The 24,090-nt window shown below is 39.0% G+C and overlaps 1 pseudogene; it reads left to right on the forward strand.

The window, feature by feature from the left end:
- Nucleotides 1-3,175: 3,175 nt before the first annotated feature.
- LOC137172568 (uncharacterized) lies at nucleotides 3,176-6,114 on the forward strand (annotated as a pseudogene).
- The last annotated feature ends 17,976 nt before the right edge of the window (nucleotides 6,115-24,090 follow it).

The following is a 24,090-nucleotide window of genomic DNA, read 5'->3' on the forward strand; positions in this document are numbered from 1 at the left end:
AACAGGACACTTCTGTCATGGAAACTCAATGTTTTAAAATGTTCTCTTCAATCTGTGAAAGTGTTCATTATGATTTTTCATGTGCTTATTATATACTGTCTTTTAATAGTAATAATAATAATAATGAACTTTATTTGTATACCACCTTTCATACAAGAAATGCAACTCAAAGTGTTTTACAACAAAGAAATTACAATTACTGACATAATAGACATTAATAGACATAAAATGAACAAAAACATGCAAAAACATTAACGTAACATAAAAGGGAAGATAAAACCCATTGAATAATAATAATAAAAAATAAAATAAAATAAAAATGAAATTCAAAAGTAGAATGTAAGCCATCATGTCTTTTTGTCTCTTTTTATCTGCCTTAATACTCTGTAAAGGGTTTTAGTCATGATGGATAATGCTTTGGCGTCCTCTGCTGGCACAAAGATAAAAGTGCATGATGTGAGCTTGAATTGGTGAATGGGCTGTATTTACTGTATATAGAGCTTTTATTTGTCTCATTCACAGACACACTGACGGCAGCAGCTTGTGTTCTGGACAGGAGGAGCTGGGAATTGAACCTGCAACCCTGTGGACAACCGGCTCTACCTGCTTCAGGATTATTTTTGTGGATACCAATCCATCAGGGGTCTCTTCCAGAAAGCAGGTTTAACAAACTCTGAGTCGAACCTGAACTCTGAGCTGATGAACCTGAGATGAAACTCAGAGTTTTGTCTTCCAGAACAGCTGATCACAGTTTGTTCAATCAACTCTGACTATGTTCACTCTGAGTTAAGCTCATGTGTGGAGAATGAAATCATCAATGGAGCTCAGATACTATGAGTCGCCATGGCAACAGGTAAATAAAAGCCAGAGCCTCCATTTGAACCCAGTGGATGTAGAAATATTAATGCATGTGTATGTGGATGATGCACATTTATCTTTAATAAGAGAGTCTGAGTCAGACCGGGAAAAGTGTCAATAAAGTTTTATTGAGTATTGTCTATTAATTCATCATTTATCAGACTTACATTTCCTTAATGATGATAAAGTGGAATCTGACTGTGTATCAAGCTGCAGCTACATTACATTTTAAATATATTTATTTAGTTTTAATCTGACAGACAAAACACAGGAAGCAGCAACTGAAGATGAAAAACATAGTAAAAGATTTAAAACATGTATAGATCAAAGACACAGAGACATGACTGTAGTTCACAGTCTGATCAGTAATAATGTGTTTGCTGATTTGTACTTGAAAAGACATTGAGGTTAAAATACAGTAGATTTTAAATGTTTAGACGTCTATTTGTATCTCAGCTCAACATCATTCAGTGATTTTATTTCAGCTGCTTCAACAAAAGTGTAAATTTAAACATTGTCACTGAAATGCTGTTAAAACATGTTCAGACTTTGCTCCTTATTTAAAAAACTCACTTTCAAACTACATTCTGCAGCTGCACCACGATCCTGCTCACTCAGAAATATTAACATATATTCTCAAATATTATAGGAATGATGTTCCATCAGTGGACCAATCACATCATGAGTGATAGAAATAATTATTCATTGATCCTTCGTGTCTAAAGCTTCATACGGATTGTTTAAATTTAAACTGAGATTACACATTATGTGCAATAAAGATTTCAGGTCAGGAGTTTCTCTAACAAACTGACAGAGTCTCAGAGTTATAACAGAAGGACACAGAGGTTTGATTCTGAGCTGAGGATGAATTCACACTGTGTAATATTTGACCGTGAGAGAAAAAACTGCTGTTCAAAGAAATGACTGATGTGAATGAAAACGGTAATTTTAGAAAGTCCTGAGTAACAAACTAATATCCAACCAGGATTTAAATTCTAACAGACAGTAAACCTTCACTAATGGATGAGCTTTGATACAAACTGCATGAATGAAGACATGAAACTCTGTAAGAGGAAACAGAGAGTTTCAGTAGTTTAAGAGTTTAAGTTACCATGGTAACTGACCCAGAGTTTCCCGCATCTCATGGTGAACAACTCAGAGTTTGCACTAAACCTCTTTTCTGGAAAACACCCCAGGAAAGACAGAAAGTTGCTCCTCAGACCCAAATGAACAGACCCCTCCTGTAGGTTTGGGGGCTGTTCTAGAGGGGATCTGACCTGCAACAGGCCAGAAAACCTCCTACAGGCTTGGAGGCCTAAAGCAGGAGAGAACAAGGACGGGCTGCTCATCAGTGAGTTTGTCTTCAGACTCTTTCCTGTCACTTCATTTGATTCACATTAACCCTTTCACTGCCGGCTGTTCAAGTGAGGCTGCTACACCCACCGATTGGTCCATCTCACTGTCAATCAACATATCAATAGCTCTGATCCTTACAAGCCAAATGAGCTGTCATGATTGGTGTTGTCATGGCGATCCAAACCACATGTGAGCATCAGATTTTAGTTGGTTGGTCCAACCTTTCTAAATGGAAGCCCCCCCATCCCCAGTGCAAATAACAGGCTGGAGTGTGTATGAATGAGAGGTGTGTTGGATAAACGCCCTTCATTTACTTTAGCTGTCAGTCACATGATGAAGCAGCTCAGAGCCGTTTCTGCCAGCAGCTTCCTGTCAGAAACCACAGGGGAAACACCACATCTGATATATATAAAAGGACACAATGAGTCCAACAGACGAGCAGAGAGAGACGACACAGAGACGGAGACGGACGTCTACCTGGACATGGATCACCTGCTGATGCTGTTGCTGCTGCTGTGGAGCTCAGGTAAGACTCTGCTGTAATGTAAAAATACTGAGTTCAAGTCAAACAGCAGCTTTGAAAACTGCAGTAAAAGTCAACATGGTCAGTAAAATGTAGTGAAGTGTGTTCAGTAAAAGTTCTGATACTTGCTGTAATGAGTTTTATCTCTTTAACTTCTAATAACAAACCAATAATTCATGTGTTCATCATCTAATAATGAAAATTCAAAGCATATAAATATAAAATCCTGCTGACGTCTTCGGGCTGTTCGTGGGTCACGTGACCATCACCTTGCAGGGACTGTGGGTATATTAAGAAGAACAGGGAGGAACTTTGAAGGCAGGTTTGATTGACAGGCCGGTGCAGGACATGAGCAACACATGAGGAAGACCCTCATTTAATAATGAAATTGTGACATCTGGTGGCGAAAGCTAAACATAGACCTGAGGATAAAAAAAGATGCAGCTGAACTTCATTTGTGAGGAGGTTCTTTTTTGGACTTTTCTCATTTAATAAGTGACTTTTTATTATTCTACCTCTGTGTTCATTATTAGATGGGTGACTGTGGATTGTTGGACCTGTTTATCTTGGATGTTTGGATTTTACATTATTTGTTGTGTTTTAATCATTTAATGTGTTATTTTGTTGCTGTAATCTGACATAAAAGAGCTTCCATATAACAGTGTAGTCTAGCAAACATTTACATGAAAGCATCAGGAGCTACAGGAGAGTTATATGTGTACTTATACATACATACTGATTCACATATACAAACTACACACCACACAGTTTCTCCTGGAAGACATTCACAGTGTTGCACTCTGCTGGTCACATGACACCTGACAGAAGTAGTTGACAAGTGAAGTTCAAGCGACTTTCACACCTGCACTCACCTGACCAATCACTGCCTTAAGGCCTTTACACACTGGGAGCGACACGAATAAATGACACGAAATTGCGAATAATTCGGAAGCGAATTTTGACGCGCCTGAATATTCATATCAAGCGAGATGCGATTTTGAAAAAATCATGGAACGCACCATGGAAAACAAAATGGAATAAACATCAAGTGATGATGACCTGGTGCTCCTTTTACTTAATAAAAAGAAAAAAAGATGAAATACCTGGGTACTCCCAATATTTAAAAAGAGAGGAGAACTTGGTGAGTTTCACTGCTTGGTTCAGGAGCTTAAACTGTATCACGGCCGCTTCAGGACGTACTTCACAGACAATTTGAAGCACTGCTGCAAAAGCTGGCATCAAGCTTGAAGAAGCAGAGGAGCAACTTCAGAGAGCCGATTGACCCGGAGCAGCGGCTAGCCACATGTCTGAGGTGAGATAATCGTTATCATAATTATTTTTTTCAATTATTTTTTTTCCATTTTAATCTGAGGAAAGTTTCGTTTGTCTGTCAACAGTTCCAGCTGTGTGCAGTGCGCATTTGGTTTCATTCATATTCTTCTACACGAGTTGGGTCGCTTGTAGCTGGGTCAAAAATCATTCAAAGCCTGATCTCTCCACTTGAGACTTGCACCAACCAGACACTTTGCTTAGTGGTTAATAAATACGCATCTGTGTTGTTAATTGGTCTTTTTGTGCGCTCCGGAAGGAGGCAGCAATGCCAGTACGCATTTATTATTTGAACCATCATGTCCGTTTAAAGACAAAAATAACTGTGAACACTGGTTAGAGAAATAAAACAAAAAAAGACAAATAAACTTCATATCAAACTGATGGGTGGTGGATAGGGGGAGAGACACATAGATTAAGGCTATTTGACCCTTTTGCATCCGTAAATTGCTTAAAAACAGCAAAGCACCGTAAATTTCTAAACTTGTCATAACAGAATGACTGGGCAGCTGTTCAGGCAGACAGAACAGCAGTCAATAGTACAGCTGCAAAGCTGTATAACCAATAAGGCAGTGCTGTATCAACAAGGCTCAATAAATAAGAATATTTTAAAACTGCAACATGATCGTGGACATTTTGTTTTTAAGCATTTAGACTCTACACTTTAATAAGTGGTCGGAATATTTAGAAGGTCGTGGCAGCAAAATATATGTACTACTTCTGCTTCAAAACTATCACCTGGTGGCGGAAAACGTATAACACATTTACAAACATTAATACTGCATAAAATACTAAATTATGAACACTTTATTCTGGAAAACATGCCAGATCACTGCATCTTGGAATATCCCGACAGAACACCCTAACCTGCCTTGAAAATTAATCTATTAAGTGAATTAAATTGAATTATACTCAAAAGTAAATTGTGGGGTCCCTGATAACCAATACAAAATAGTTAACAGAGGGAATACCCAAAATAATAAGCATAAACAATCTTGTAAATATCAATAGACCCCTCACGTAAACATAAAAATATTATGATTGAAATGGTAAATGTATTTAGTCCATGTCATGAATTTGTGTGTGTGTGAGACAATAAGCAATTAAGAAAATATAAAAACCCTTTTTTCATTATGTCTTTGCAGATTTCTAAGCACTGGTGATAGTTACACCACAATTGCAGCAAGTTTCCGCCTTGGTGTCTCAACTGTGGCACAAATAGTGAGGGAAACCCGCAATGCCATCTGGGAGGAGATGAAGGAAGCATACATGCCATGTCCAAATAAAGCTCTGTGGACAAATACTGCGAAGAGCGATGGAACTTTCCACACTGCATAGGTGCACTAGATGGGAAGCATACTGTGATCCAGGCACCTCCCAACTCGGGATCACATAAGGGCACCTTCTCAGTGGTCTTGCTTGCCCTGGTGGATGCAGACTACCGATTTCTGACTGTTGACATCGGTGGTTTTGGCAGCAACAGCGATGGAGGCATCTTTGCCAACTCTCATCTCGGCAAAGCACTCCAGGCAGGTGACCTTGATCTTCCGCCACCATCTCTCCCATCTTCAGCACCAGAGTTGGAACCTGTGCCATATGTGGTTGTGGCTGATGAGGCGTTCCCAATGAAGCCCTACCTCCTCCGGCCCTATCCAGGATGCCACCTTCAAGAGGACATGCAAGTCTTCAATTACCGCCTCTCCAGAGCCCGCCATATAGTGGAGAACTGTTTTGGCATCCTCACACAATGCTGGAGGGTCTACTGTCGAAGACTGCAAGTCTGCCCTGATGTAGCAGACAGTATTGTGAGGGTAACTTGCATACTCTCCAACTTTCTGCACTCTGCTGAGGGGGATCAGAATCCAGACGATGGCGAGCCAGCTGAAGATGATGGTGGAGAGAACATCCTAGCTCCAATCAGGAACCTGCGGGGGAATAGGGCATCGGCAGAGGCCCTGAGAGTACGGGATACCCTCCGCCACTATAACTCACCAGCTGGACAAGTGCCTTGGCAATATGCCCATGTACACCATGGTTTTGCTGCCTAAAGCAATTTGCATCTGCCCTGATCAGTTCATTTAGTTTTCATCCCAATTTTGCATTAAAATACAGTATATATCCAAACACTATAGTATGACAGGCCCTATGTACAGCATTGCTCTTCTCCTGTGGTGATTGTTAGAGTATACTAAATATCAAAACCTCATGTTAAATAGTTCTCTGATAAATATGTAAACCTTTTAAATGTTTTAACTGTAAATAATAAAATCCATGTTTCTTGCCTTACCAATTGTTTTTCAGACAAATGCAGACAGATTATTGTTATAATCAGATTTTATTTAATAAATTAAACAGTAAATAAGAAATACATAACCAAATAATATAATAAAAAACAAATTTGAAATATAACAGCACAACTAAAGTGAAGTAAAACAATCTGGGTATTGCTGAGAATACACAGCTCCAAACTCTGCCTGATGACACAACTCCTGCATCTTGATCCTAACCCAGGAGTGCCTTTCTGGGGGCAGATGCTTCATTGCAGGTGCCAAGCTTAAAAGGGAGAGGGTGACATCATCTCTCTGCAGCACTCTCTCTCTATCTCTCTCTGTTTCCCTGGCTTCCTTCTTCCTCAGATACTCCTCCAGCATGCTGTCACTACTACTCTTCCTCTTTGCCTTGGCTGGCCTGGGAGCAACAGCACCACACTTTCCCTCACTTTCTGCAAGGTCAGACACCTGCTCTGCTGGCCCTGCATCCTCTTCCTGCTCTTCCTCACCATCTAGGTTACTCTGGGTGCTATAAATAGTAGCATTGAGTGACAGGTGAAAATTAGAGCAGTTGATATTTTTTCTGGGAAATGGTAGAAAATAGCAAATATTGTATTAATATAAACAGGAAAAAAAAATCGGGCACTATGTGTAGATACCCTATTTTTTTGTCACCAGATGACAGAATTGGTAAATAAAATCACCACTTGCAGTGTTTCTAGTTTTATGGCAACTGACAAATGAGAGAAAACTTAAAAGGGTTATAGCCTACTTCCTGAATGAAGTGGATTTATCTAAGAAAGACATTGCCTCCATATACTTCCACCTCTTCCTCTGCTTGCTACCTGCCTGGCCACTCTTCACCTGCCCCTCCTCCCTCTTCTTTCTCACATAAGTGTCCCTCAGATTTTTCCACAACTTCTTAATTTCCTCAACTATAAAGTAGAAGAATAGTAGTTATGCTGTATTCATTAAACAGCAAACACAACATGAGACAGGTTATGCTCAGTTCTGATTAGACACAAGCTTGTTTACATTACGTTATGTTGCATTGTTACTTTTATTATATTTTGGACAATAAACATTTGCAAAAGAGGAAACCAGGGGGATATTCTACAAAGTAAGATTAGGAAGTTATTCAGATAACTGTGAAAAAGATGACTTTATAATGTTATCTTAGTGATAGTGATTTGGATTTGTAAAACAAACCTTGAACGTTCACTTATCCAGGGTGATGACTGTTCATAATAAACAAATTTCAGAAGATATTTTGTAGCAAAGACATCTGATTAACCTCATAATCCTGCTTTGTTACCCCCGATAGGGTGTAGGTTAGCCCAGACTCGGTATCTGCCTATTTTATACAGTCTATGGTATCTGCTGGGTGCTACTGTAAAATGTCCAATGGTCTTAAAGTACAGTGTAAACTATAAACCATTAACATACAGTTTAGGCCTACTCGTTGTTATGTAACAGCAAACAAACTGATATGACTTTTAAAAAGTATTAGTTAACATTGTAACTGGGAAGGATAGCTTCCTATGGGCTAACGTTACATTAGTATAGCTGGAAGTTTAAACAAAGACATTTTACAAAGACTGTTGAAACTTGATACACACCATCGTCATACTGCAGGTCATTTGCTATCACCCTCCACACATTGTCTTTTAAATCATTGTCTTTGTAATGTTTCTGGCTTTTATCAAAGAGAACGGGATTCTGCGATACAAATACAATCAAACGCTCTGCCATGTTGAATGTTTTGAGTGTGACGTTGTCAACAACATTCATTTTGATTGGTCAGATGTGTTCTTGTCGGAAGCGAAACCTTGGAAAAATCGACTGGGGTCCGAAAAAAATCACGTCGCTTTTTTGCCTCATAATATTCGCTTTCTGTGTGAAAGTACTCATGACACAAACAACAGTTCGAAAAAATATATTGATGTGCGAATCAATCGCACGAAAAAATCACATCCAGTGTGTAAAGGCCTTTAAGTGGGTTTGGCTATCTGTTGGTCAAATGCCTTAACTGATTAAGTGTTTATGAGCCACTCTGTTGTTTAACTCTTTATGTCCCTGAAAGAGAGGTGAATCCCCACAATGTAGTGTGCAGATGTATGTCCCCACAACATTAGGAAAACAAGTTCTCAAACACACACACTCATGTTTACATGGGTCACTTTTGGGGACATTACATAGAATTAAGCCGTTTTCACATATGAACTTAGGTCTGTATATTTTAAGGGAGTCCTTCCACACATGTAGCACACAACAGCAGATTGTCAATGTCAGACATGTTCTCACCTACTGGAAATACTCTGTTTGGTTTAGGTGCCTGGGTAGAGCATGCAGGTGACAGGACTCATGGGCTCAACTGGACATTACACAGACTTTGTATTAGGGAGCTGGCAGGGTAAAGTTGTTTAATATCCACTCTGACTGATTAAGACTTTTACGTTCACACATACAGCTCCTGTGGGTAATGTCTGGATAAAATTCAGTGCATGTGTGAAATAAGCTTTACATTCACTTCCTGGATACTTACCCTAACCATAACCGCTACTTGCCTAACCCTGAACCTTACCCTAACCTTAACTTAGCCATCCACAAATAACTGGTCTTAAGTCTGAAATGTGTCCCCAAAAGTAGCCTATGAGACGCACACACAAACAGACTTTTTTCTTCCTTTTAATAATAAAAATGATTAAAATGACATTTAAAAACATGTTTTAATCCTCTCAGTGTTTCTAAAAATCAGCTGCACAAACTTCTTGAACAACATAAAACAGTTTGTTTTAATGTGAACAAAATTAAGTTGTGATGGGAAGCATTTGAGGACAAAGTAACTGATTACCATCTGATGTGACATTACTCAGTATATATCTGTTACCATGGCAACAACAGAGCATATCCCGTCATGTAAAGGACTGACTGTTGCGAAACACTTTTTCTTCTTATCAAATATACGTGTTTGAGCTGCTTCCTGTAACTCTGTGAAACTGTTTCTCTCACTTAACTTCCTAAAATCCAGTTTCCCCTTTTCATCACTCAAAGATTACTCAAATAATCAAACTCCACTCTGACAGCGTCGGACATATTGTCTATCATGTTGTTCATATTCACTCATGAGTGAATTCTTCAAAAAGGCTGCATGTTTTTATTGCTGCATCGTTCCATCAGATGGAAATAATCTACATTTCTGCTGCTGCATCATTTTAGACACATTTCCCCAAAATCTCAAAATCTAGTGAAATAATTCTAGTGAACTGACGCTTTAACCTGCGGTTAGAGGCTTCATTTCTGAGAAGCTGCTCATCACACATACAGTCTTTAAATAGCACAGTGGTTATATGATGTCAGCACACAGGATTTCTGGGTATTGAAGTCATTCTGAGCTGCTGTGTTGCATTAACTCTATATGAACCAGCTGTTGGTTAACTCTATATGAACCAGTTTGTTGGTTAACTCTATATGAACCAGTCTGTTGGTTAACTCTATATGAACCAGTCTGTTGCACTAAAACATAATTCTGGTTTATTTTCATAGTTTTGTTCATCATTTCTATCAGTAATAACAACATCGTACTCAACAAGTTAATATCTGAGATCTGTGAACATGGTGACATCACTAAAAAGACTCCTAATAGGGGGTGGTGTTTCTATATGTAAAACAGACTGTGACGTCACGCTAACAACAACAAGTCATTTCTGGGTAGTCGACTGGTGGTTGATTTGAATTGCAGAGATCTGTGAACTTGGCAAACTTGTTTTTTTCTGTTGTCATTTTCAGCTGTAACTGTAACGTTTGAAGATATATAGTTAAACACGGTGGTCCGACCTATCTGACGTTTCTGCTGGTTTTATTTTATGTACTGTGTTGCTTTGCTAGTGTCTGTGGTTTGTTTTGTTTTGTGGGGGACCTGCAGTGAAAATCCGGAGCGGAGCTTTGAGTTGTCTTTCTTTTATGTTTGTGAAAACAAACTTATTTATCAAGATGTAGGTTCAAATTAATTTTCTCAGTTCATGAGAAGAAGTAACCACATTTAACTTTAGCTGTTTAACTGATTCAGACCAGAGCAAACCAACTATAGGTTTGAAAACATGATTACTTTAGATGTCCAGCTGACTGTCTCTCTCTTCCAGAGTCTCCAGGTTTCCAAGCCAGAGAGCAAACACTTTAGTCTGACTTGGTTTTTAGCTCCATTTTCTACTTACTGAAAATAAACATGTTATTTTCACACACAAATTATAACTGTAGCATATTTGGTAAAATAAAGGTAAAAGTCAGATTCTGGTCCACATATGTTGTTTGTGGCTTTGCAGGTTAGTGATAAACCGTTCACATGATTCCTGAGTGAGATCAGTAATGTGTCTGAAATGTGTCCCCAAAGTAGCCTATGAGACGCACACTCACACTCACACACACACACACACACACACACTCACTCACACACACACACACACACACACACTCACACACACTCACACACACACACATACACACACACAGACTTTTTTCTGCCTTTTAATAATAAAAATGATTAACATGACATTTAAAAACATGTTTTAATCCTCTCAGTGTTTCTTAAAATCAGCTGCACAAACTTCTTGAACAACATAAACATATGTGTTGTAGTTGCTTCCTGTAACTCTGTGAAACTGTTTCTGTCACTTAACTTCCTAAAATCCAGTTTCCCCTTTTCATCACTCAAAGATTACTCAAATAATCAAACTCCACTCTGACAGCGTCGGACATATTGTCTATCATGTTGTTCATATTCACTCATGAGTGAATTCTTCAAAAAGGCTCCATTTTGTTATTGCTGCATCGTTCCATCAGATGGAAATAATCTACATTTTTGCTGCTGCATCATTTTAGACACATTTCCTCAAAATTCAGAAGACAGTTTGTGTATTTTTGAAAACTTTGGGATCTCATCTAGAATTTAAAATAAAGTCCTGCAAGTTTAAACAAAGTCTGGCTGCACAGCATGAGCTCGTACTTAGGACGATGATGAAGAAAAGGCCGATATGTCAAAATCTGGTGAAATAATTCCAGTGAACTGATGCTTTAACCTGCGGTTAGAGGCTTCAGTTCTGAGAAGCTGCTCATCACACATACAGTCTTTAAATAGCACAGTGGTTATATGATGTCACCACACAGGATTTCTGGGTATTGAAGTCATTCTGAGCTGCTGTGTTGCATTAACTCTATATGAACCAGTCTGTTGGTTAACTCTAAATGAACCAGTCTGTTGGTTAACTCTGTATGAACCAGTCTGTTGGTTAACTCTATATGAACCAGTCTGTTGGTTAACTCTGTATGAACCAGTCTGTTGGTTAACTCTATATGAACCAGTCTGTTGGTTAACTCTGTATGAACCAGTCTGTTGGTTAACTCTATATGAACCAGTCGGTTGGTTAACTCTGTATGAACCAGTTTGTTGGTTAATTCTATATGAACCAGTCTGTTGGTTAACTCTATATGAACCAGTCTGTTGGTTAACTCTGTATGAACCAGTCTGTTGGTTAACTCTGTATGAACCAGTCTGTTGGTTAACTCTGTATGAACCAGTCTGTTGGTTAACTCTATATGAACCAGTCTGTTGGTTAACTCTTTATGAACCAGTCTGTTGGTTGACTCTGTATGAACCAGTTTGTTGGTGAACTCTATATGAACCAGTCTGTTGGTTAACTCTATATGAACCAGTCTGTTGGTTAACTCTATATGAACCAGTCTGTTGGTTAACTCTGTATGAACCAGTCTGTTGGTTAACTCTATATGAACCAGTCTGTTGGTTAACTCTATATGAACCAGTCTGTTGGTTAACTCTGTATGAACCAGTTTGTTGGTTAACTCTATATGAACCAGTCTGTTGGTTAACTCTGTATGAACCAGTCTGTTGGTTAACTCTGTATGAACCAGTCTGTTGGTTAACTCTATATGAACCAGTCTGTTGGTTAACTCTGTATGAACCAGTCTGTTGGTTAACTCTATATGAACCAGTCGGTTGGTTAACTCTGTATGAACCAGTTTGTTGGTTAATTCTATATGAACCAGTCTGTTGGTTAACTCTATATGAACCAGTCTGTTGGTTAACTCTGTATGAACCAGTCTGTTGGTTAACTCTGTATGAACCAGTCTGTTGGTTAACTCTGTATGAACCAGTCTGTTGGTTAACTCTATATGAACCAGTCTGTTGGTTAACTCTTTATGAACCAGTCTGTTGGTTGACTCTGTATGAACCAGTTTGTTGGTGAACTCTATATGAACCAGTCTGTTGGTTAACTCTATATGAACCAGTCTGTTGGTTAACTCTATATGAACCAGTCTGTTGGTTAACTCTGTATGAACCAGTTTGTTGGTTAACTCTATATGAACCAGTCTGTTGGTTAACTCTGTATGAACCAGTCTGTTGGTTAACTCTTTATGAACCAGTCTGTTGGTTAACTCTATATGAACCAGTCTGTTGGTTAACTCTGTATGAACCAGTCTGTTGGTTAACTCTATATGAACCAGTCTGTTGGTTAACTCTCTATGAACCAGTCTGCTGGTTAACTCTGTATGAACCAGTTTGTTGGTGAACTCTAAATGAACCAGTCTGTTGGTTAACTCTGTATGAACCAGTCTGTTGGTTAACTCTATATGAACCAGTCTGTTGGTTAACTCTATATGAACCAGTCTGTTGGTTAACTCTGTATGAACCAGTCTGTTGGTTAACTCTATATGAACCAGTCTGTTGGTTAACTCTATATGAACCAGTCTGTTGGTTAACTCTACATGAACCAGTCTGTTGGTTAACTCTATATGAACCAGTCTGTTGCACTAAAACATAATTCTGGTTTATTTTCATAGTTTTGTTCATCATTTCTATCAGTAATAACAACATCGTACTCAACAAGTTAATATCTGAGATCTGTGAACATGGTGACATCACTAAAAAGACGTCTGATAGGCGTTGGTGTTTTTATATATAAAGCGGACTGTGATGTCACACTAACAACAAGAAGTCCTTTCTGGGTAGACGACTGGTGGTTGATTTGAATTGCAGAGATCTGTGAACTTGGCAAACTTGTTTTTTTCTGTTGTCATTTTCAGCCGTAACTGTAACGTTTGAAGATATATAGTTAAACACGGTGGTCCGACCTATCTGACGTTTCTGCTGGCTTTATTTTATGTACTGTGTTGCTTTGCTAGTGTCTGTGGTTTGTTTTGTTTTGTGGGGGATCTGCAGTGAACACCCGGAGCGGAGTTTTGAGTTGTCTTTGAGAGGTTTTTCTGTGACAGGAAAGTTTTTGAGGACAAACATACTGATGAGCATCTGATGACATTACACAGCATATATCTGTTACCATGGCAACAGCAGAGCATTTCTCGCCACGTACAGGACTGACTATTGCAAAACACTTTTTCTTCTTATCAAATATACGTGTTGTAGCTGCTTCCTGTAACTCTGTGAAACTGTTTCTCACACTTAACTCCCTAAAATCCAGTTTCCCCTTTTCATCACTCAAAGATTACTCAAATAATCAAACTCCACTCTGACAGCGTCGGACATATTGTCTATCATGTTGTTCATATTCACTCATGAGTGAATTCTTCAAAAAGGCTCCATGTTTTTATTGCTGCATCGTTCCATCAGATGGAAATAATCTACATTTCTGCTGCTGCATCATTTTAGACACATTTCCCCAAAATTCAGAAGACAGTTTGTGTATTTTTGAAAACTTTGGGATCTCATCTAGAATTTAAGATAAAGTTTAAACAAAGTCCGGCTGGATTGAACTGGATTGAAATGATTAGGAGTTGTGGGGAAAACAAAACAGATCCTTTACCGAGTGGACTGAACTCTGAGACTGTGAGACGAGTTACCCTCACACACACTGAAAAACCTGAACCCTTCTCCACTCTTCATCGTTACCCTGCTCCCCCACACACAGCAAAACTTAACCATTTCCCCTTCAGTTGAGAGTTTATCTCAGCTCCCACTCCGGCATCCTCCATTAGCTCAGTGTTGGTGACACAGCGCTACTAGCTTAACAATATATGTGAAGTTTGCGGATGCTAAATCTGACCATGGAAAAATGATTTTTTCAACTGATATCTTAGTTACAACTAGATTGAGCTAGCAAAGCAGTTTCATGTTTATATGTGAGGTATTTATTCAGTTTGGGAAATCTAACGATCTCTAGAAAGCATTAGCTGAAGTTGGCTGGTTGACTCACGACAATGATGCGGTCAGGAACGAGGCGTTTGACCGCATCACTGCAGCACAACCTCTCTGTAATATTGATTAATTAAGTATACGATATTCTATTGTCATAAGCCGACACAACCAAGCTCAGAACAAATGAGCCTACAGGGCCATAAGCGAACAGCAAAGAGCTCGACACCACAACAAAGTGCAAAGGCAACTTTTTAAGGATACTAATGCATTCTGTGACTTTATGACAACAACCTCAATAGATAAGCATGGACACACTGACACTCATCACCATCCATATCAATCGATCCAGCACAACGATATGACCAATGCACGGACCAGAACCACCAAGGCAGGATGATAAAATATGCTTTCACTCACCAGCTGACAGCTCAGAAAAGGGCAGGATGGCGGCTTTTCCTCCCGGCAAACTTCACCACGTTAAACCCGCGGTTAATTTTACCAGCAGTTTGAGTGATGACAGTATTCCGTGGCTGGTGGGCTCCGAGGCACTTTAATTCCAGTTTCTCCTCCAAATAAAGAGTTTATACCCTGTGCTTGAGTATGAAATCCACTTTATTTTTTTCAAGTTAGCTGGTGTAGCTAAGAAAGTCTCCCCTTTTTTTGCTGATTGTAAATTCCAAGCTCGCACTGTAGCCCCACTACAGCGTCATTTGAAATATTTCACAGTTGTGTCTGTCAGCAGATAGCAGATAAAAATTTAAAAATTGATAACATCATTTGTTTGCACAGTTCTTTGTGGTGACAGCAGGTGGGGCTGTGCCCTAATGACCAGTCGCCAGTGCTGATAGGTCAGAAACACGAGCAGTCAGTCAGGAAACAAACCAACATGTTAGTTTTCCTTTAACTCTGTATGAAGCGTCTGTTGAGTTTGTGTTCATGTGTTCATCTCATCTGCTGCTCTTCAGAGAAGAAGCAGAAAGTAGAAGCAGTGAGGTCGAGAAAAAAGGTCTTAAAGTTTCAGACTGACCAGGCAAAGAGAGACGTTTGTTTTTCCTTCATTTTTTGTCTTTTTATGGGGATTATTTTCACCCCAGAATAATTGAGAGTACATCATACAGCAATAGCTCAGTTTTCTAGTTACTGAAAATTTAACACGTTATTTTCATACACAAATTATAATTGTTTGTAGCATCGACTTCAACATCTGTGTGTTTTCAGTGAGATGAGCTCTGAGCTGCTGCAAAGCCTCACATTGTTTGTTCAGTTCACAGCTCTGCAACAATATAAATATTAATTTTTCAGATTTTCTCTGCAGGACTCCAGGCTGAAGATAAACACCAACCAACAGGTAAAAAGAGAGAATATATCTCATCTGGTCTGGGAACGCCTCTGATCCCCCAGGAGGAGCTGGAGGACGTTACCTGCACCTCCATCAGTGGTGCACAATGAATCCACTTTGGTTTATGACCAAATACCCTCAAAACTAATAACTAATAAAATATGCTAATGTTAGCATTGAAAGGTGAAAATCTAGATTTTGGACATCATCACTGCTCGCTGTAGAGCTGCACACCGCTAATTTCTATAAAATCTATATCAGCTCTATAAAATGCAATGCATGGCATTGTGGGATTGTTTGCAGGAAGTAGTGTACATGACATGAACATGACTTTTTTGTTCCATTGTGGAACATTTGAGGCTCTAAATGTTGGATAAATTAACATACATAGAATTTTGACACTGAAACAAAATGGAGGAGGGTAAATAGAGTGAACTTTGTAGTAAATAGTGAGTGATTTCAGACACAGTCTTAGTTTTGCTTCTATATCTGGTCTCTTGTGTATTGTATCCCACAATCCTCTGTTTTCCTCCAGGTTCTCAGTGTGAAAGCACAGCCAAGGCTGACATCGTGCTGTTGGTCTGTGAATCCAAGAGCATCAACCCTGAAGACCATGAAAACATTAAGTCCTTTCTAACTCAAATAGTCAACAACTTCGACATCGGCCCTGACAAAGTCCAGATCGGTAATATTTTTACTACTACAACTATTCACACTACTGCTCCTGGTACTATTACTACTACTGCTTGTGTATAAAGTACTCAAAATACTAAAATCTTTACTCCACAATGTGAAAATATTCAAATACAGGTGCAGGTCCAAAATTCAGAATTAGCAAAAAAGCAGTAAAATGAGACATGATAACCAGAGTATTCAAGGTTATGGCTGATGTGAGGATAAAAGGACCATACCAGTGGTTTTACATGTTTAAGCTAAATAACTGCTGTCTGCATACAGCCTCCATTACTGCCAGTTATTTCCCAAAACATGCAGACATATTTTAGCTTTTGTATTAACTTGCAGAATTCTCAAAATGTTCAAAATGAAATGTTCAGGTGATACACCTACCTTAAAATTCAGTGCTTCATCTACTGAAACACACATTTATAACTCATAGTAATTATGATTCAGCTTGTAAAACAATCTTTTATCCAGACACTGATTTCCATGGTGGAGATATACTGTACATTCCTTCTGTGTAGGTCCATGTTGGATCAGTTAGCAGGACAGATGTTCTGACTGAACAGACTCTGTGAAGCACACCGCATTTCTGAACAAAACATTATAGCTAGGAGGGATGCACAACTTTGTCATGTTGGTTCATCCACAGCATCACTGCCTCGCTCCAACTCCTCCAACAATGGTGTCAATGTCCATTTCCTCCAGGAAGGAGCCTCTAAAGTCATGTACCAGAGTCAGACAGTAGACTCAGGGGTTATTAGCCTGTTAGCCTGTTGGTCCTACTGGACTGAACTGCTGGAATGGTCCTTTAAGTCCTTTGGTCCCTCTATGCATATGCAGATTAGTACAGACATCAGTGTGTGTGAGACATGTGATGTGTGTGTATGAGTGTTGGTGCAACGATGACAACAAGATAACAGTAATAACAGTAATAAACCAACAATTATCATTATTATCATTGTTATTCTCATTATCATTTAAAATCAAAAACTGGGTCAGTGTGTCAGTTTCACACATTTCTGTGTGTTTTCTGCAGGTCTGCTTCAGTACAGTGACAGATCAGTGACCCAGTGGGACCTGAACGCCCACCAGACCAAACAATCCCTGCTGGAGGCCATAGCCAACCTGCCACTGGAAGGAGAAGACTACTACAACTTCATAGGTAATTTAACAGCAGGCTGTCTGATCCACACCAGCTTTACACTGTGAGGGACTAAGGCAGAGACTCTGATTAGATCCAAATATATTTACTTTCTGTATTTAGGTCTGTCAGCGGTATTTTGTACAAAATTTTAACTTAAAGTATTTATAGTATAGAATATATTGAATATATCCAGCAATTTGTGAATGAAATTCACTCCCTTGACAGATCAAGAAAACTGTGTCTCTGCTAACAAATAACATCTTCAGAACAGACTTCAGATAAAATTAGTAAAAAGTATTTTCATTTATAGTGATTCCAGAAATATTAAAGGAAAATTCTGGTTTATTTGAACCTGATATATTTCCCATAAATGTGGCCATTGTGGCTCTATGTGTGATGCTAACTTTGTTCTCTCAGCTCCGTTACATGATTCCTAACTGGACAGGATGCGAACAAGCAAACATGAGATTGTTTTAGTTTTTCCCTGTTAAGATGTCCTAACCTGCTCCGTGCATCAGTGAACAGGCTAAGTACGGCAAGCCATATGGATCAAAACGTCTAATTTGATGTTCGCATTACGTCTTTATATGTCTTAAGATGACAGAAAATTCCCCGTTAACACGTCCATTTTGAACGTCTTAAGTCGATTTGACCATTAAGGCTTCCGTTCTATTGGTGGACGTCAACATAGCCGCTCCTTTTTGACTAGGGACGGCGTAGGGCTGAATGTTTGCCTACGCTGTGGTCACGTGGACGTTTGGGCTACGTATCTATCACATGTCTTACACACAACTGTGATTTAGTATGTGGGAGGATCAACTGTGCAGACAGATGCTTTTAGGGTTTAATGTTGTAGGTTGTAAATTAATGATGAATGGTCTCCTCTGCATCATTAATGATTGATTTTGAATTGATAAAATATTATGCTCAAACTTTATTTGCATATGTGGTGTATAGGATATTTATGTGTATTTGCCCACTTGCTTGTAGGTATGTGTTATTTTATATACAGTTCGCACTTTATCTTGTATCTTTACAGATACTCTCATTCAATTTAATGTGTTTCTGATTTGAGTAAGTGTGGGCTGCGCTGCGTTCTTCAGTTACTCACTGAGAATATCAGTAAAGCCACTGAAGAGCAGCCAAATCACTGTTCGTTTTCATTTATTCTTTCAGGAGGGTAAATGTCACCTAAGCACCTTCAGATTTTATCAGTAGCACATTTGTTTATATAGTTTGTGTTGTGCTTCCATACATTGAGGGAACTGTGACTCTAGGTAACTGCATATGAGTGGACGCAACCATCACTAATGCTAACGTAGCTCCTCAGGGATTGAAGCTGTTATCTTTTGTTGGGCCTCAACCATGGGGTCAGACAAAGAAAGGCCTACATGTAAACTCTGACGTTGTGTTCACACCAAACGTGAAGCAAATTTTTGCCTTGCGTTACTCACATGAGTTTGAACGCAGGAACATTTGTTTTTATTTGCGTAATTCGCGCAAGTTTAGCCATGGGATCATTTGTGCTTATTTGCCCCAAACAGCCAGCGAGCAATGGCAGGCACCGACTAGTCTCCATCTGGACAATGGGAGCCAGCCAGTGATGTTACAGTGATACCGACACTGTAAACACTGAGAAACACATCAAATACATCAACTCTTCTCTGTTTGTTTTGCTGTGATAAACTGCATTAACCCGCAAAACTCCCCCCAAAAATCTGTTTATTAAATGCACTTCCCAGACGACAACTGCAGAACTTAAAGCGGTATGAACCCAAAATAAACTTAGATTTCGCTGTGATTTTATCGCAATAAACAAATCAAAAGGATGCCGCAATTACTACAACATCATGCTGATTTATAAAAAGTCTGAATTTATCCTTTGTCAGGTCTGTCCACAAGACTACAAGGAAACAACTTGTAAAATGCTTATTTTCTGAATGGAGTTCGGATCAATCAGAGCTATGCTTTGTCAACATTGGAACTGCTCCATCCACACAAAATAATGTCATCTAAAGGCATAAAGGCATTAAACACATAGATATCTACTAGTTTAAATTTAAAATTATGTAAAGTCGCTGGCATTTAGGTTGTTATTGATGACAGCAGCCAAAAGGGGGGGGGGGGGGGGGGGGGGACTCTGGTGTTAGCGCTGGTTAGGTTGAAATGCGAAATGAAGATAAATCAGTTTAAAAGTTAAAAAGATAAATTCCTCCCGCCAGTAAACAGCTCTGGATTACAGCAGAATCCAGTGTGCCTCGTGTGGTGGTCCAGTGTGTGTTTATTCCTCCAGAAATCAGCAGCAGCAGCACAAACGTGCTCCCTGGCTCTCTTCTGCTCCAACTTGCCAAAATGCCGCTCACAGACTCCATTTCCCCTGATGCTTTTGGACCTGATGCTCCTTCTCTTTCCTTCTCCTTTACTAACACAAACACACACCTACATAATCATGCATGCCTCCAGGAACAGCGCTGGGCTGTAAAGCCATTTTGACATAGTGGCCAAACTGTGTAATTACCACAGTTTTCACATAGACTTACATTGTGAAAGAGACATCCGTAAATCAGCACATACATTTTTTTGAGCATCACAACCCCTGTGAAATGACTTGTCTCACTATCAGAATTTGATCCGTTCGGTCTGATCACATTTCGAAAGTCTAAAAGAGCAGCATGATTGAATTGTTTTATCCCCATTCAAGTTAGCCAGAGGGCTAAACCGGAAGTAGCCAGCTCAGCTGGCGAAAGTCACTAGCTCTCGCTCTATGGGCCCAATGATCCCGGAAGATGTGGGTGATTTTATACCTGGAAGTCGAACTTTATTGGCGTCATGCGACACTGAGAAACTTTCATAGGAATGAACAGGGCCCCGCCTCCGATGCCGTATCCAGTTCTCTTTATACATCCATGATCACGCCCACTAGGTCGCATGACATCATATGGCCAGATCACGTCTGCCATCTTGTGACACACACACAGGGTGCTTTTCATTAATGTGTCTTCTTGCTTCCCTCACTTGCGTCTCTTCCTTGTGTCTTAGCTCCCCCCAGCGAGGATGTGAGAGAGACGCGAGGACGGAGGAATTTAATTTATCAAACAGGACGTCTTCACTCACTCCAGCATCATTTTGAGGAGACAACAAGTTGTCATGATGCACTTCGCCCTAAATGTCAAATATGAATAAGTCAATAATAGAAATTACCAAGTAACAGTTTAAACTCTAAAGTTTGTATTTAAAATTCATGTACAAGTAATGAAGACTTTTCACTGTTACTTAATACTTTCCACATATTGATAGCTGGAAGGAAAAACAGCTGATAACTGCTCTGATGTTTTATCATTTGATATATATATCTATCATACAGATCTATAGCAGTGTCTGTCTGTCACAGAATGAGACACAAATAGACAATTTAAACCTGTTAATAACTGAAAGAACAGAACCGACATAAAGGAACAATAGAAACAGCTGCAGCCTGCAGAATATGTCTAAATGTCTAAATAAAATGTTGCTTATTTAGTTTGTGAAAGTCTGACGTGCTTTTCAGGCTCAGGATAATTTTATAGAAGACGCAGCTGTGTGACGTCATGTTTTCCTGAAGGAGCTGAGACGCTGAAAGGAAGGAATCATGTCAACAGTGAAACTCTGTCCAATAATAGCCTGCTTTAATTAATAAAATCACAACAGTTGGTCAAAGTGGGGATTTGAACATTTAATACCAAATACCAAGGAATATGCCAGATATATCTATTTATCTGGGAAATGCTTAGGCAGCGCAACATCATGAGCAGCATGGAGTGAATTAGAGCAGTTTTCAAGTTCAAGTATCTCATCTTATATATGCCAGTGGTTGAAGTGCATTCCTCGCTCAGGTTAAATTAATGGCACTCTGCTCACATGCTCTGATAGCTACTGTACATCTCCTGCAGGTTCTCTTTCCTGTCCAGAAGGTGAACAACAGACCATATGTTTGTCTGTTCATGGAAGGACAGAATTTATTTTAATTTAAAATTTTTCCCCGAATTTACTCAACCTTCAACAGGTTGCCATTTGTGCTCCAATACTGCCATCTAGTGGCCACTAATCAAACACACTTGAATATGTCAAATATGATATTGTATACAAGCTACATTATCTCAAGTATCCAGTAGCCTACAAAAATGTAGATGTTAATAATGTCACCGTAAATCAATATTTAACTTCATGGTATGTTGAGTGGGGAATTGTTCTCTCTCTTGCAGTGATTGTATGTAGGGTTTCCCCTCAGAAACTGATGAGGTGGTAGCACCTGATTTTAAATGCCTTAAGACGTTCTAAAATGAACATGTTAACAGGGTATTTTTGTATGAACAGTATTTTCTGTTGTCATTTCGTGTTCCATAGCTAAGCGACGTGTTGCCTGTTTGAAAAACTGTTCGCCTTCTATTTTTAAGTTTCGCACACTTGCTCCACCTCCAACATATTTTCATTGGTCAAAATTGATGCTGACATCCTCAATGTTTCTGTTTCCTCTCCAGTCAGCAGTCAACATGGATGAAGAGAGACTATTTTACAAGGATCAGAAACAAGAGTGAAGATAAATCCACTTTTTAATCCCAAAAGTTTAGAAAATGAACTCTGAGCTCTCCACCTGCCGGTAAACGGCGCCAGATCAGAGCAGAATCCAGTCCAGGTGTTATTGGACCAGGACCAAGCTACGTTTGACCCGCTTGTTTTTTTGGTACAAACGACACAGACAGAAACCAGAATACGGTCATTTTTTCGGTTTTTTTTTTAAATTTTGGGCAAAAAACATAATTTCAGCTTGATTTCTTGTTTTCTGTTCTTACTGACAGAACAAATTTACCACTCAATGTTTCGTTTCATTGGTGGGTGGGCCTTCAGTGCCCGCTTGTTTCTGATTGGCCAGTGTGCTCTATCAGTTATGTTTGTACTCTACTCTTCAGAATAAAGGTTACGATTCTTTGTGTATAGAAAGTGCAATGTGAACACAAAATATATAGACAGACAGACCTTTAGCCTTTAATAATTGATTATAGTTGAATAATAATTTATTATGACCTAAAATTACAATAAAATATTTTTCATATCAAATGAATACACTTTTCAAGTATTCAGTTTGTGCATAAAGTAATGCAACAACGTTTTATTGTACTGCTGGTTCATGTGCAGCTGAGTGACTATAACACATTTTGGGCCAAATCCATAGAGTATGGATTGCTCCTGCTAATAGCATCGTGAATTGCGCAACATTTGCACCTGCAATCTGCCCCGTTTTAAAGTCCTGTTCACAAAAGATTCCGCTGAGTGTGATTTGCCCTGTTTTGCATCTGATTGAGTGAGCAGAGCGGTTTCCAGTGTTTCAGGCTTTTCTCCACATTTCAGCACACAGATTGGTTCATAATGAAAAAACTGCAGAAAGCACCAAAGCCTCAATTTTTCACGTCTTTAATCAGTAGAGGTGCTACACACAGAGCTCTCCACAGTCACAAACCAGCTTTCGTGTATTTTACATCTTTTACTTCTCTATAATCTACTCAAATGTCAAAATATAGCTATTAATGTGACTCAGGCAGGTCTTAAACATGTGAGATTGATTGATTGTCTGAATCTTACAATAATGCTGTTCAGGTGTCACTGAATGTATCCTGAATGTTGCAGAAACATCAGTAGTGATGTTCTGCTTGTTGCCCACAGCTGGCTGCAGCATCACACAGCAGCTGAAACGATAAGTGCATCTCCAAACTGAGAAAGCAGCATTATGGCAAACCGCATAGAGATCTATATCCAGAGAGTTATTTCACTTTGATGGCCAAACATATTTATTTGAGCCATAGTACACAGAGAGGAGATAAAACAACTCAAAGAGGAAAAATGAAGAATGGAGACACTGAATACTTTAATGTTGTTAAATATTACTGAATTTATTGCACTGAAATGTTTGACTTTGAAAACCACCTTTCTGAATATATGAGGTCTGGATTCACTTTCAAGTTTCAATTTGATTTTAATCTAATATTCAAAGGCTTTATTCAAGTTGCTCGATTAGCTCAAATCACATCGAAAAACTCAATTCAAGTCAAAACTTGTAAAACTGGTTGCTCAGATACGCCTGGTGAGATTCAGACGCTACAATTCAGGTCTGAACATGAGGGATGGATGGCACGTGAGTTCTCTATCTGGATATGAGAACCCTAAAATAAATATATACTGGAAATAAAGGTTTTGGAATAGCACAACTTAAAAGTGACTATTGAGAATTTCACAAAGTGAGAATTCAGAAAGATGGTTTTCAAAGTCAAATATTTCAGTGAAATAAATTCTGTGGTTTTTAAATTTCAACATCAAGTATTCAGCAGTGATTAAATGTCAAAACGTGGTTTTCAGTTGCTGATATATTTCCAATTATTGTGACACACACTC

The sequence above is a fragment of the Thunnus thynnus genome, chromosome 20 (genome assembly GCF_963924715.1).
Source record: "Thunnus thynnus chromosome 20, fThuThy2.1, whole genome shotgun sequence".
NCBI lineage: Eukaryota > Metazoa > Chordata > Actinopteri > Scombriformes > Scombridae > Thunnus > Thunnus thynnus.